The sequence below is a fragment of the Nomascus leucogenys genome, chromosome 6, assembly GCF_006542625.1.
Source record: "Nomascus leucogenys isolate Asia chromosome 6, Asia_NLE_v1, whole genome shotgun sequence".
NCBI lineage: Eukaryota > Metazoa > Chordata > Mammalia > Primates > Hylobatidae > Nomascus > Nomascus leucogenys.
In genome coordinates, this window is record NC_044386.1 from 14,275,113 (window position 1) to 14,290,242 (window position 15,130).

General features: G+C 38.9%; 1 long non-coding RNA gene across 1 annotated transcript in view; it reads right to left on the minus strand.

The window, feature by feature from the left end:
* Positions 1 to 1,269: 1,269 nt before the first annotated feature.
* LOC105738675 overlaps positions 1,270 to 15,130 on the minus strand; it is a 75,465-nt gene continuing 61,604 nt past the window's right edge. Inside the window, exon 3 of the long non-coding RNA XR_001114519.1 lies at positions 1,270 to 2,082. This is a non-coding gene — a long non-coding RNA (uncharacterized LOC105738675). The remainder of the gene's footprint in view (positions 2,083 to 15,130) is intronic.

Below are 15,130 nucleotides of genomic sequence, written 5' to 3' on the forward strand. Positions count from 1 at the left end.
AACATAAGCCAGGTGGAGGACTGATCCTTTGGAAATTATTTTCTGTATCATCTGAGTGGCAAAAGTCCCCTTAGAATAGTCAAGGACGTTGATGGATAGTTCCTGAACTTGGGCTTAGAGTTGACTGTCTACAAACTCTAGGTGAAGTTCAAGGTATTTCAGCTAGGTTTGTGTAGTTTGGGGTCTGTAAGTAGTTTCTGAAAACTGGCACAACAGTGGATTATTATCTCTTGGATCTGAAAGCTAAGATGTTGTTAAATGGCTGTGGATGATGTCATTCCACAATAGGGAGCCTGGACTCAGAGTGGAAGGCCTTGACAGTTGAGGGCAGTAGTACTATAGATCAGTGGATTTTGGTAAGGTCTCTGGCAGTGGGGTTCAAGTGACATCTTTCTTTGACAAACTCCATAAATGCTTATCTCACAGACATCCACATGACTGTCTTAATTCCTTCAAGTTTTTGCTTAAGTGTCACCTTGTAATGGTTCTTTATTTAAAATTGTAGCATATTTCCACCCCCTTCACACTCCAGAGGCCTCCAATGCTGCATTCCTTTCTCTCTTTTCCATAGTTCTTATTACCATCTAATATATTATATCATTTAATTATATATTTTGTGTTCTTTAGTTGTGTCTTGATTATAAGCTCCAAAAGGGCAAGGATCATTGTTTTTTTTTTACAGTGCTGAAACTCAAGGAACTTTTTTGTAGTTGGTGTGCAACAAATATCTTTTAAATGAATGAATTAATGGAAGGAGTGAACGTGGTCCTTGATACACTTCAATAATGCTTAAAATAATCATAAACCAACATTAGGCAACACACAAGTGTCCTGCCACTGGAGGGCCCTAGGTAATAACAAAAGTCTCAACAATCTAGCCATTAATATTTTATGTGGGGAGAAACCCAAACTTTTATTTGCTGAAGATTTCCAGCTCATCAAAACTATGGTTAGTATATTTGGCAATTTCATGCATTTGCAATATTTACTTTTTAAATAAATATTTTATCCTTCAACTGAGTTCTTTAATTTTTCCATTTGGAAGGCACAATTTCCAGGTAGAAAATCATTTTTGCATTGAGTACTTTGATTACTAATGTAATGAATATATTTATACCAATTTGTAATTTTAAATAACAACCTTCTTTGGAGCAAAGTTCTTATCTGTAAGATCCATGAAGATCACCACAGTTTGGCTATGAGAGGAGATAGGGTTAATGAAAATTTAACTTTTCCAGAAATTCTGGGAGTTCATATTGGCATATTTTAGGTTGTTAAAGATTTTCTTTATTTAGTTATAACGTGTCAATAATTTCCAGGTTTATCTTATAAATTCATACATATTTTAATATATGACATATGAACATATATATATATACCTATACATATATGATACATGAATACATACTACATGTCTATAGGCAATATATACATATATATGAGTATTTAGTATTAGGGATTTTATTGAGATTTACATTTTCTAATGACTTTAGATTCAATATGAACCTCAGAATTTGCATGGTCAATGTAGTAAGATCATATTTTCCCTTTCTGAGAGTCCCCTAAAAGAAGAAATTAAATTCAAAGATTTAGAAGTGCCATCAATACTTTGCTCAAAAGTTTGACAAATCCATTATTTTTTAATGGAAGTTTTTAGAGCTCCCAACTCAAGAAGTCTTACTTAGGAAGTAAATCAAAAGTTACACATTTCAAACACAGAAAAAAATGAGAAATTTTATGGCAGCCTATTGTGAACCAACCTAGTTTGCGTCAGTGGAGGCTGGAATTGGGACGGTCTAAGTCTCAGGTAAGCCAGGCAAAGATTCACCTGGTGCAAGAGAGACACCACCAACAGAAAATACGTGGTTCCCAGGACACTAAAATGAAAGAAATTCCTCACCAGCAAATGTACCTGTTGGGGTGGCAGGGGCACTTCTGAGGATAGGGCACAGGGCCAGATGGCTGGTTTCACCACCTGCCGATGCCAGGGCACCGTTTTGGATCCCCCATCTTGCTCTCATTGTCTAGGTGTTTTATGACACCTCTTTCCACCATGGGGAGCTTTTTATCCATGTCACACATCTGCAAGGGAAGATACAAAACCTTTTATACTCAATATTTTAAGATAAGTAATCTAACATAGTCTTCCATTTATCATATTTTCCTTTATCCACAGGAAGAAGAGATAGAATTTGGTGCTCTTGTGTTAAACAAAAAAATCTGATTTTCTATACTTTTAGAGTTACAGATGCTAGTTTGAAAACAGCATTTAATTACCATGGAATGCTTTGAGATGGAGTGTGTGTGTGTGTGTGTGTGTGTGTGTGTGTGTGTGTGTGTAGTGGTCCCATTCCAAAGGAGATAACGTTAAATCATTCAAGCCCAAAGAGTTCTAAGGAAACATCCAAGACATCCTAGTGAGGAAATTTTCCTGGTACCAAATGCCAAGCAGAATTTTATTCTTAAAAGATTTTCGGGTTTAAACTTTGACAGGATGTTTGAAATAAATTTACTATTTGGAATTTCATACCCTTCTTGCTCCTTCATAAATAGTCTCTTCTTGTCTTCTCAGCATTGCATTTACTAGCCACAGCAGTTTGGGAGGGCTTACAGTTTAAAAGCTTCAGAGAGGAACACTTTTGCTCAGACTGAACCAGAAATCAAGGACATAGGATAATGTTATGGACAGAATGGTGTCCTCCAACATTTATATGTTGAAGCTCTCACCTCTGTGACTGTATTTGGGGATAGGCCCTTTAAGCTGGTGAAGTTAAACGAGGTCATTAGGATGAGACTCTAACCCAACAGCAGTGGTGTCCTTATAAGAAGGGGAAGAGACACCAGGGGTGTGGCCACAGAGGAAAGACCATGTGAGGACACAGCGAGAAGGCAGCCATCTGCAAGGCAGGGAGAGAGGCCTCAGAAGCCAACTCTGCTGACACCTTGACTGGGGACTTTCTGCCTCCAGAACTGTGCAACAATACATTTTGTTTGAGTCATCCAGTCTGTGGTATTTTGTTGTGGCAGCCCTAGCAGACTAATACAAGTAATAATAAAACATTAACAAGAAGATAGGAAATAGTAGTTATTTCAATATGAGGCCCACTGGTTGTTTGCAAAAATGGCTACACTTTTTTGCAGCTCCTTCCATTAAGAGGTGATGTCTGTTTTTTCACCCCCTGGATGTCTTCTGATTGTTTTTCCAGAATCTCTTTCTGCATCTCCATCCTGTTCTTGCCCTCAGGCACTGACCTGTATAGACCATACCAACAGCTTCTCTGCCCTCTGACTTCTATTGCGTTGGCTGTCAGGGAGCACCAGCAGGTGATGGGAGAGAGACAAGAGGGTGATTAAGGCACCAATTTGCCCAGAAACTTGCCTGCAGAGTCACTATGGGTTGGTTGTATCTCCTAAAGGAAGGTCCTCTCCACCCAGACTTCTACCTGCCTTTGGATTCTGGTAGCTGCCAGCTCCCTTCATCTCTTCAGGCCTAAAGCTGGTAGAGAAGGGATATGGTTTGGCTCTGTGTCCTCACCCAAATCTCGCCTGGAATTGTAATAATCCCCACATGTCAAAGGCAGGACTGGGTGGGCATAATTGAATCATGGGGTGGTTTCCCCCATGCTATTCTCATTATAGTGAATTAGTTCTCATGAGATCTGATGGTTTTATAAGGGCTTTACCCTTCATTTAGAACTCATTCTCTCTCCTGCTGCCCTATGAAGAGGTGTCTTCTGCCATGATTGTAAGTTTCCTGAGGCCTCCCCAGCCATGTGGAACTGAGTCAATTAAACCTCTTTCCTTTATAAATTACCCAGTCTTGGGTATTTTTTCATAGCAATGTAAGAATGGACTAATACATGAAATCTGTTTCTTTCACATCCCAGGGTCCAAAGTACAGCATGAACCATTGCTGTTTCCTTCCCTGCTGCCCAGGTCTTTTAAATTAGTTCTTTTATTAAATTTTCTTCAAATTATCCTTACGTGATTGTCCCATTACTCCCTTGCCTGGACTCTGAGGGATACAACACAAAGACTATCAATCTATTCCACAGAAGAAATCATTTTTTCACCTACCAAATATCACCTGTGGTGGTGGTGGTGGTTTTGTAAGTGGTGGTGGGGTGTGCATACAAGATTAGTATTTGTTTCTTTCTTGGAATTGCAGCACATCAAGTGATAACTTAGCATTTCTTGTCTTGCCTTCCCTGTGTGTATACTTCTGCATGTAAATCTATTTTCAGCCTGGAATAAAACATTTCTTCAAGGCAGACCAGGCTAATTTCATGGGTCAAGAGGCTACCATTCTGTCTTTAAAAAAAGAGCAACTGTCTGACTGCTTCTTACAGTATTTGTGTCAGGTAGGAATTATGCTAACTCTGCTGGTAAAGTACAAAGAAAATCATAAACCAGATGAGGGGTTTACTTTCTAAGTAGTGGGAAGCACAGATTTTAGTCAGTTCAATATTGGTGTGTGTGGTAGATTACAAAATTGGTCACAACTTGTTACAACATTCCCCATCAAAGGAGAGGTTGTATTAGTCCATTCTCACAATTCTACTAAAGACATACCCAAGACTGGGTAATTTATAAAGGAAAGAGGTTTAATTGACTTGCAGTTCCACATGGCTGTGGAGGCCTCACAATCACGGCAGAAGGTGAAGGAGGAGGAAGGTTATGTCTTACATGGCAGCAGGCAAAGAGAGAATGAGAGCCAAGTTAAAGGGGAAACCCCTTATAAAATAATCAGATCTGGTGAGACTTATTCACTACCATGAGAAAAGTATGGGTGAAACTGCCCCCATGAATCAATTATCTCCCACTGGCTCCCTCCCATAACATGTGGGAATTGTGGGAGCTACAATTCAAGACGAGATTTGGGTGGGGACACAGCCAAACCATATCAGAGGTCTATTTCTTCACCCTACAATTCCAGAGTGGCCTTGTGACCAATAGTGTGTGACAGAAGTGACAATAAGCAAGTCCCAAGTGTGAGCCTCAAAGGCTTTGCATACCTCTTCCCTTGGGACTCTCCCACTTGCTGGAGAGAGACCATAAGCAGAGAGGCTTCTATTGTCCTAGCTATCTTAACTGAGGCCATCAAAAACTTGCTAACTCCAGGTGACCTACTAGTTAACTAAAGACCTATGAATGAATGCAGCCAAGATCAATCAACAGTATCCCAGGGTGGAAAAAATCATCTAGTTTAGCCCAGCCCAAACTGTCAAAATGCAGAAGTGGAGCTAAACAAGTGAGTTTGTTTTAATCTAAGTTTTAGGAGTGGTTTGTTATGCAGTAAATCTTGGTATATTATTGTAGTTCATCAGGGCACAAGGCCCTTCCAGTTCACTGTTCTGCCATTCCAAAAGTATCAGCTGTATCCTGATATTCACAAGGAAGCTGCTGGAGTGCTAACCATTACGTTTGTATTCCAGACTGGAGGAAGAGGAGAAAGGCAAGAGGAGTCTCCCACTTGAAAAGATGGCCTCTATTAAAGGAGCTTGCTTAAGAACACCACCCAATGTTTCCCTTATATGTCTCCTTAGCTATGCCTATTTCCAAATAAAATTGAGAAGTATAGTTTTGATAGCTGGGCACATTGCAATCCAAGCCCCACACAGGAGTTCTGTCATTGAGGAACAAAAGGAAAATTGGATATCACTTAGCAGTTAGCAATTTTACTACATTATTGTCATGAACCCTCTGGGATTTTAGGACAGCTTAACTTTGAGTCTGTTGATGAATGACTCTTATTCTATTACATAGAATTCTTGTGTCATAACTAGGTTGGAGTTCTCATATATGCCTTTATCTTATTATTATTTTTCTTTTTGCAAAGTGAAAGCAAGTTTATTAAGACATTAAAGGAATAAAAGAATGGCTACTCCATAGACAGAGCAGCCCCGAGGGCTGCTGGTTGCCTATTTTTATGGTTATTTCTTGATGATATGCTAAACAAGGGGTGGATTATTCATGCCTCCCCTTTTTAGACCATATAGGATAACTTCCTGATGTTGCCATGGCATTTGTAAACTGTCATGGCGCTGGTGGAGTTTAGCGGTGAGGAAGACCAGAGGTCACTGTTGTTGCCATTTTGGTTTTGGTGGGTTTTGGGGCCAGCTCCTTTATTGCAACCTGTTTTATCAGCAAGGTCTTTATGACCTGTATTTTGTGCTGGCCTCCTATCTTATCCTGTAACTTGGAATGCCTTAACTGTCAGAGAGTGCAGTCCAGGTTTCAGCCTCATTTTACCCAGCTCCTATTTAAGATGGAGTTGCTTTGGTTCACACACCTCTGACATTTCCCCCCTTTCTTTTATAAGAGAATCCTTAATCCTAAGGGTTGCAGAGGAACAAAGATCCAACTTCTGTAACTTCTTCAGGCTGAACAGGGGCGATGATATTCCTGCCTACTTATTAAGGTCTCTCATATTCAGGGTAGAGAGGAGCTCATTCAGAAAGCATCAGTATGGCGAGGGCCATTTGTGATTCTTGAGTTTTGACAAGAGGTGATATCTGGAAGATTAATAAGTGTTTAGTTTAAGAAAACATTCAGTAAGCTTTTTCTGGTATTCCTATACAAAGAGTAAAACAGCAATATAGTCCACAAAAGTAAAGCAAAATAAGTTAAGTTATTCCAAGTAAACTAAATTAGAAGGCTTTTTATGAACTGGGCAACTGTTGGAACTAAGCTTATATGGGGTTGTTAACTGATTGTAATGTGCCCAGAATTAGAATACTGATCCAGATTTTTACATTGCCCATCCCTCTTGTTTCTTCTGAGCAGCACTCAGAGATCACTGATTGGTTCACAGGAATAAGCAGGGTTACCCTGAATTGCAGAAACAAACTTAAAAACAACTAACGAGACTAGAATTTAATAACAAGTGTACCACAGTTCTTAAAACATAATATTTCTGTCTCCAGTTTCCCATTTTTACTAAAGACAAATCATAGTAAGACTGACTTGCTTTATTATATTTGGCCTAATTATTTGTATAAAGTGCAGCAAGAATAATTATTTTTCCATAGGCTTTTTAATTGGCTTTGAAGGAACTCTGTTTCATAAGGAATCTCAGATAAGACTTTTTTAAAGTCGAGTCCTGCCATGGGTTTGTACCTTCAAATACCTATGAGTTGGGTAAATTTCTCTCCATTTGAGGTCCCAAGATAACTTGGGGCCCTGGACCTGATAGAAAGTGACATTCTTTACTTACCACAGGTCAGAAACCCCATATGGGGACTGTGTAGGCAAGGTATAAGGCAGTTCCCCAAGGGTCTCTTATTGGCTCTACAAGTCAAGTTTGATTCCTTAAAGGAAAACACACCATTCCAGTGAAAGCCTTGGTAAAATAACCAATTTCTCCAAATTGTGTCCTGTTACAAAAGAAAACAGATTCTTATTGCACCTATGCAAATAACTATATTGCCATAAGTTAAGGATACTCACTAGTTTCCAAATTCCAGAGAAATCAGGTACAGAGAAACAAATATGCTCTAAATTTTGTCCATAGGAGTATACTTTATTCAATTGCTGAAAGCTGTAAATAGCTCAAAAAAAAAAAAAAAAATTAATCCTTGACTCTGAGAAACAAAATAAAGGATCAGCAACATTTTAAGTGAAGTTAAAAAGATTACTTCAGTTTTCTATTGCTTCAGTTAATTCAGTTAACTCATGTTCTATTTGATATTCATGAACATTCCAGCTCTTCATGAGAGTTCTGAAAGTCGTTTCTTCTATTCTAGTGTTACAATTTTCAATTAGAAACCTGCATTTAAGAACACCTGCTAGAGTTCTATAGTTGATTATAAACCACCTTCTAAAGAGGATTAAAACAAGACAACAATTGTCTGTGGATGACAAAATGTTTTAGGACAGTCACTATTGAAGCCACAATTGATAAGGAAATGTAACTTCTGTGGCACACAAAATTTTATATAATTATAATTATTAATAACATATACTAAGTCATATTAGAATTATAGGAGTTTCCCATAACTTTGGAACATATACCAATAACACATTTATGCAAATATAGTTCCAAGAAAGCAAAATACCATTTCACATTTGTTAATGCTTCCTGTGTGATTTTTACACCAAATAAGCCAAATTTAACTTTTACATTAATGTACTATTAATGTTAAACTCAATGTTTAATAAAACCTTATAGACATATTTACCCAATTTTAATGTGTAACTGTAAGGTAAGAGTCTTATAAACCTTTTATAGCCCTTGACATTTTTTTTTTTTTTTTGGAAAGAGCAGATCAGAAAAACCTGTTGTGCTTTTATTCCAATGTTTAATTTATGGAAAAACTGAATAATACCCCCTTTAGCCAATATGTTCACACACAGAATCTCTTACAATTAATTTTTATGAACCTTCCACAACTTGTTTAAATCTTTAGATTACTTTCTTACTTAAAACAACCCTTTAACACCTTAATCTAGGCAGAAAAAAGGTCCGCATTCCCATGACTTCTTATAATCTTTCACCAAAACACATTTTACTTTCTTTACACACTTTGCATGCAAAATTGTTTCTTTAGTAGTTTTAATTACATGTTATAATGTTAACTCTTAGAAACTTTTATTTTTGGTGGAAACCTTAGTAAATTTGAGATTTTAATTATGTACTAGGTGTGGACCCTAGCCTAGGACACACCAAGCATAAGTGCAGATAAGAGCTGACTCTCCAGCATAGCTAGGGGGCATGGCTAACCCTACATGTCCTCAGGCCTCACCTAGAATCTAGTGGCTTTAAGGTAGGTAAATTGAACAATTTTCAAAAGTCAAAGAAACAGTTTGACCTTAAAGCATTTAACAAATCTGATATCTGACTTTAATTTAGACCAAATGTCTACATTTTCAAGACATTTTATTTTGCCAATAATCATTAAAACTGTCTTTATTTCCAAAAGATTACTAAAGTTATGTGAACAAAAAGCATTAAAGCTTCTATTGTTCTGACAAAATATTTGGTTTAAGTGCTTATTTTTCTAAGCCAATTAATGAGAGCTCTTTTATATATAAACGTACAACACATATACATACACAGTCAGAAGATTCAGCACTTGTAAGATTTTTCATTTGCCAGTTTCTTAATTGGATTATGGGCTTCAAGGTGGAGCCCTTGGAAAAACAGGGCCAGGAAAGCGTGTGTTTCTAGGGCTAAATAAGCAGCAAATAAGCAGCTGAAGGCAAAGACAGATCCTCAAAATTCAGGATGTCATTTTAGACTGGCTCCTGAATTCCCAAAAGGAGGGAAATAATATGGGAGAAGACAGTGCAGTGCTTCCACTCTGCATTTCATTTTGCAAGGCAACCCAAAACCAATCAGCCCATTTTGTATCAGCTCATCCTTCATGGGAGTCTCATCTCCTGGGGGTGGGAGGGGTGGGAATGTTTCCTTATCTTCCAGGTGGCCAAGAGCATGCTTCTCTGATCCAAGTGTGCAGAGAGTCAAGTATCCCTTCATAACTACTATTAGCCATGCCGTAAAGTATATTTCCTACCTAGTCATTATACACCAAAGCTCTCTCATAATGTGAAGTAATTTCTGATATCACCCGAATGCAAAGCCATCAGATAACACAATGCAAAACAAAACAGAGCCTTTGATTTTGAGAGGGAGCTATCTGCTTTTAATTCCTGGGGTTTCATGAAGAAAACAGAAGTGTTTTGTTTTGTTTTGTTTTTCCCAAAACGGGGTCTGTGGCACCTCCTCTGTTTTTCCCAAGGACTCCCAGGCTACCAGAAGTTACCTTAGGGCCTCTCATTTGTGCACTAAGAGTGGCAAGAAAAAAAAAAAAAAATGGAGAAAAATAATTCAGCCGACTGAGAAGAAAAAACCTTTTTCCAGAAAAACAAGTTCCAAGAAGAGAAAAGCATAAAGGTCTTTAAAATATATCTATAGCTTGTTTATCCACTTTTAATTAAGCTGATTTTAACCATAGCACTCTTTAATAAAGTCCTTTTAGAATTTAATATGCCAAATGGCAGATGTTTCTGGGTTTCTGGCTTTTGAACTTCACCAAAGGTCACCTGCTAGGTGCTTAGAGAAAGGAAAATTTAAGACAGTCCATGGAGAAGAGACTAGACAAAGATATTAAACCAGAAACTACTTACTTCCCAGGTGGGGAATCGAATTTGGACGCCACTGTGAAAGTGCAAAACCTTAGCTAGTGGGTTATAGCAAGGGGCAGTCTCCATTTCTTTTCCCAGAATGAGTCAGAGTAGCTAATTTTGAGCTTGCAAAGGCTTTTATTTAATATAATTTTTAGAGCTAACTATGACATGAACCCTAAAATTCTTGTTCCCTGAAGGCGGAGACCAAAATTACTGCCACATGGTTAAAAGGTCAAGCTCCCAAGGGCATAAAACAATGTGGAGACTTCATCTAGCTTTTCTGTTTGTTTCAGGGAGCTGAAGCCAAGTTTGTTACTGACCAGTTTGCTGGATTGTCTTGAAAAGTGGGCTTACAGGTGTTCTAAGCCTGTGTTTTATCCTGAAGTACCCCTCGACATGGTAAAACGAATTCATAGCACAAAATACACCAGTTTAGCCTTAGAATTCTTTTTCACATTAATTAAAACTTTACAGAGGAGCTACACACTGTTCTTTTTTTTTTTTTTTCCATTCATCCAACTGTTTGCATGGAGAGAGAGAAGCCAGAAATCTGACTGGTAAGAAATTCTTACCCTTTGCTGGCACGCCAGGCTTCTGGGTTCCCTTTCCCTGAGCAGCCCTAGTGATCCGGCTTGCGGGCTTGCGGCACCATCGGCCTGGGGGCCAAGCTGCACCATAGGGAATATTTTTTTCATTCTGTCCAGAGCAAAATACATGTGATAAAACGTAGACATTAGCTACTCTGCTTAGCACCCAATATCAAACTGGCAAGGCTTAAATTTGCCCCCAGATGGGCCCCTTTATCTTTAATCCCACCTCCAACTTGGAGTTTCAACACGTGGTCTCTGGGCAAGGTGATTGCCCTGAGTAAGAGAAAAGAAAGGCAAAGAAGAGAGAGAAAAGCATTGTCTGTGGCAGGGTGGGGAAGGTGAAATGCCTAGGGAAGCCAGAGAAAAAGATCCACCCATTGCGGTGACACTGAAAATTTTAGGCGGCTGCGGCTGCTATTGTGAAGGGATTTTTTCCCAGCAGTCTCATCAGCTCTCATGCTTCCCCTTTCAGGGAGGAAAATCTCCCCATGTTCCATGATCCTGTACATGCCTAACCCTGTCACCCACAGCCATCAGCAAAGAGTACAAGACAGATTATTCCAAAAAGAATAGCAGTTAACATCCCATAATGCCAAACCTGTTCTTAGCCTAGAGGGACTTCACCGAGAGGGGCCTCTAACCCCCTAAATCTTAGAAGGGACTCTAACCCTCCTAAGTTGGGCCTCTAACCCAAGATCGGTCGAGCGTTGTTGCCTTTTATTAAGAGGGGCCTCTAACCCACTCTGTCGTAGGAGAGACTCTTAACTCCCCTAAGTTGGGTCTCTAACCCAATCTCATTCTTTACTGGGTACTCTATCACTTGCCCAAAGTCATCCAATCAGTGCTGCAGTCTATTTCCTTTGGGTCAGAGGGGTCTTCTTAATATTGTCCCTTTGTGGTTTGTGAGAAAGATGTTACCGGACCCCACCACTCACCCAAAGTTAGCCTTTGGGTTGGGGGTTTCCACAGTATAGTTGCTTCCGTGGTCACCAGAAAAATGTTACTTATTATAAAATAATACACTTCAATTCCTGCCTCATGTGGTGTATAAAATTAATTAAAATTAGTTACAAAATAAAACAAAAATTGTCTAGGAGAAAACATAGCAGAATATAATTTTGACTTTAGAGTAGGTAAAGTATTACTAAACCAGGTAAAAAGAGACAGACATGTTTTTTTTCCTATTTATGTTACAAACCGTAAGTGCTTTTATCCATTTTAATGGCTTGCCTGTTACCAGCATTATGTGGATCTTCAGCACAAGGTTCTCACCCTTTCATGTTTGCTACATGGTTATCCTGCATGTGACTAGCAGACAGCGTGCACCATGGGACTCATCACACGCTTTTCCACACTATCTAACTGGTCACTGCCTGTTCACTGGGTAAGCCCACTGATCACATGCTTGGATGTTCTGGCAATGGAAAATTGCTATAAGAATTTCTAAACACTAACTCTTGATTTCTGTACTTATCTCATTGCAGTGACAAATGGCTCACAGACCAACAAATAGTTCACAGACCAGCAGTATGCTCTGCACCAGGGAAGTTTATAATCTTGTTGGGAAGATAATAACTAAGGAAGGGAAATAATAATTTTTAAGGCAGCATGTAAGAAAGTGGGAGGTGATGTTTCTGTTCTGTCCCCAACGAGCAGACTTATAAACAAGAATCTGGGTGGAGAAGGTGCGTGGGAAGATGATAGGAAGTATCTACCAGAAAGTACCTTTAGGGATGTGGGAATGCGAGGGAGGGAAAGGAAGGATGCCAATTCGAGTGCGTTATTAGCAGGTTATTTATTGCTGTAGGAGATGAATCATGCCAGACCCCTCAGACTATGTAGGGACTGAGTTGTCCCATACAACATACTGACAAAGCTGAAGTATCTGTCCTTCAACTTTCAGATGTCATTGCTTGAGGGTTGCTTTGTTTCCGGGGAATTCTGGAGCAGAAGCACTTCCTCCTGCTGTACATATGATCTGGGCATGTTCCATTGACCACAGAAATCCTTCAGGCAGAGTCACAGCTTCCTGTAGAAATGGTGAGGAGTGAAGGGACATGAGTGGGCATGGTCAGCATCTGCTGATGCCATGTGTTCTATAAATAAACCCTAGGGACAGTGGAGAATATCAAGGGTTATTCGAGAAAGTTTTCTTGGGGGAAGTTTACTTTGAATGTGGCTATAAAGAATGGATACAAACAGAATTTCAGAGAGAGAAAGGCCTAGCACTGGGAATGCAGATAGTGAAACCAACAAGGACAAAGATGGTAGTAAGTAAATAGCCATGGGAGCTACAAAGGAACAGCCTACCCGGAATAGATGTACCATATTGCCTGGAGTAGAGGTGCCACACTGGGGAACATGTGCGGCTTGCATGGTATTGGTTAAAGATGTGTCATGAATGAAACATAAATAATAAAAAATGATAATAATTGCTGACATGGAGTGGGCATTCGTATGTCTCTGCTACTATCATGCCCATGGAGTGGGCATTTATATATGCCTGCTACTGCTGAATGCCTTATTTTCATTGTGTTTTATGTAGTATGCATGAAACTTTATTCCATGACTTCAGGTGTAAGCAATTTTATGGTAAACAATTTTTTAATATAATTTAAATCTACTCCCCAATCTTACTCACTCAGGTTATGGAAAATTCTCTCTTGGTTCTGTTTTATGGGAACTCTTCCCCTTTCTCAGACCACGCCTGAGTCCCAGAACAGAAATTTAGAGATGAGTCTGCTGGCCTTGAATTCACTTTGCTGTGCTCAATTTCCAAGCTCATGGGGCTCCTTGAAGACAAGTAACTCTGATGTTCTGTGTCAAGCACCGGCATAAGAATCTTTGTCAAGGAAAAAGTACTTTGTGGCTTTTCCCATTTAAGGTTCTGAAGGTTTCCTTGTGGAAACCAGGCACTACTCCCACTATTCATGGACCTAAAATGTCCCATTCACCATCTGATATGGTTTGGCTCTGTGTCCCCACCCAAATCTCATCTCAAATTGTAATCTCCATATGTCGAGGGAGGGACTTAGTGGGAGGTGATTGGATCATGGGGGTGATTTCCCCCATGCTGCTGTCATGATAGTGAGTGGGTTCTCACGAGATCTGATGGTTTTATAAGTGGCGGTTTCTGCTGCGCTTTCTCTCTCTCCTGACCCCACTTAAGACGTACCTTACCTCTTCTTAGCCTTCCACCATGATTGTAAGTTTCCAGGGCCTCCCCAACCATGTAGAACTATGAGTCAATTAAACCTCTTTTGTTTATAAATTACCCAGTCTCAGGTAGTATCTTTACAGAAGTGTGAGAACAGACTAATACACTACCCTTTAACCCTAAGGAAGGATTCTCAAAATCTCTTACTTCTATGCTCATCTATTTCTGCCCACTGAGATGCTGAGACATCCTGGGTGTTAGGGGTGCTTGAAAATTTCTGTTTTCACTTCAAAGATCTAAACCACCAAGGAAAGAGCTGCAGAACTCATAGCACAATGTCCATCCAGCTTCTCAGGATAAGAGAGAAGGGCTATCTTTCATTCCATCCAGTGCTCTATATCTATAAATACAAAAACTTTAACTGATATTCAATAGATTGTTTTATAATTGGCACAACAACTCTATGGGACAATATTATAAAGCTCACTAAGGAAATTGAGGCTTAGTGAGGTTTTAAAAATACACCTAAGATTTCGTTGTTTGTTAGTGTGAAGTATGTCTACTTCATGATGTAACACCTAAAAACTACGTATGCGGTCATTTAAATTTCATTGAAAGTCAACTGGAGGCCTTTGCAAATTTTGAAGCACTTGTGCAAGGTTAGGAAAACAGTCTTTTGAAGGTTTTGAAGCATGGAGAGAATGGAGATGTGGAAAATTTTAAAGGAATTGGTTCAGCAATGCACAGATGAGGTTAGGAGCATCAAAACTAGAAGATGTCTCCCACGATGATTCATTGATTACTGAAAGGAACAGAAGAGGAAAGTTGAGAAGAGATAAAGATAGCATAAGATTTTGACATCTGTTCTCCTTATACCCCCATCTGTTTCATTAAAATATTTAAGTTTTTCCTTACATAATTATCACATAAATGGCTGCATGGAGCATTTAAAATCTAATAATCTTGTCATTATGCTCTCAAACTAATTCACTTATAATTACCATTGAATCTGAGATTAAATCTTTCTGATGAACTTTAAGATTAATTTGCTAGTGGAACAAACCCTTTGGAACTTTGACTGCAATTGTGTTACATTTATAGAATGCATTTTAGATGAGGTGGCAGATTTATATTATTGAGATTATCTGTATTGGAACATGATATAATTTCCTATCTTTTCAATTCTTCTTTGATGACTTTCTATAATGTTTAAATTGTTTTCTTTATATCAAGCTTGCACATTTCTCATAAAGTA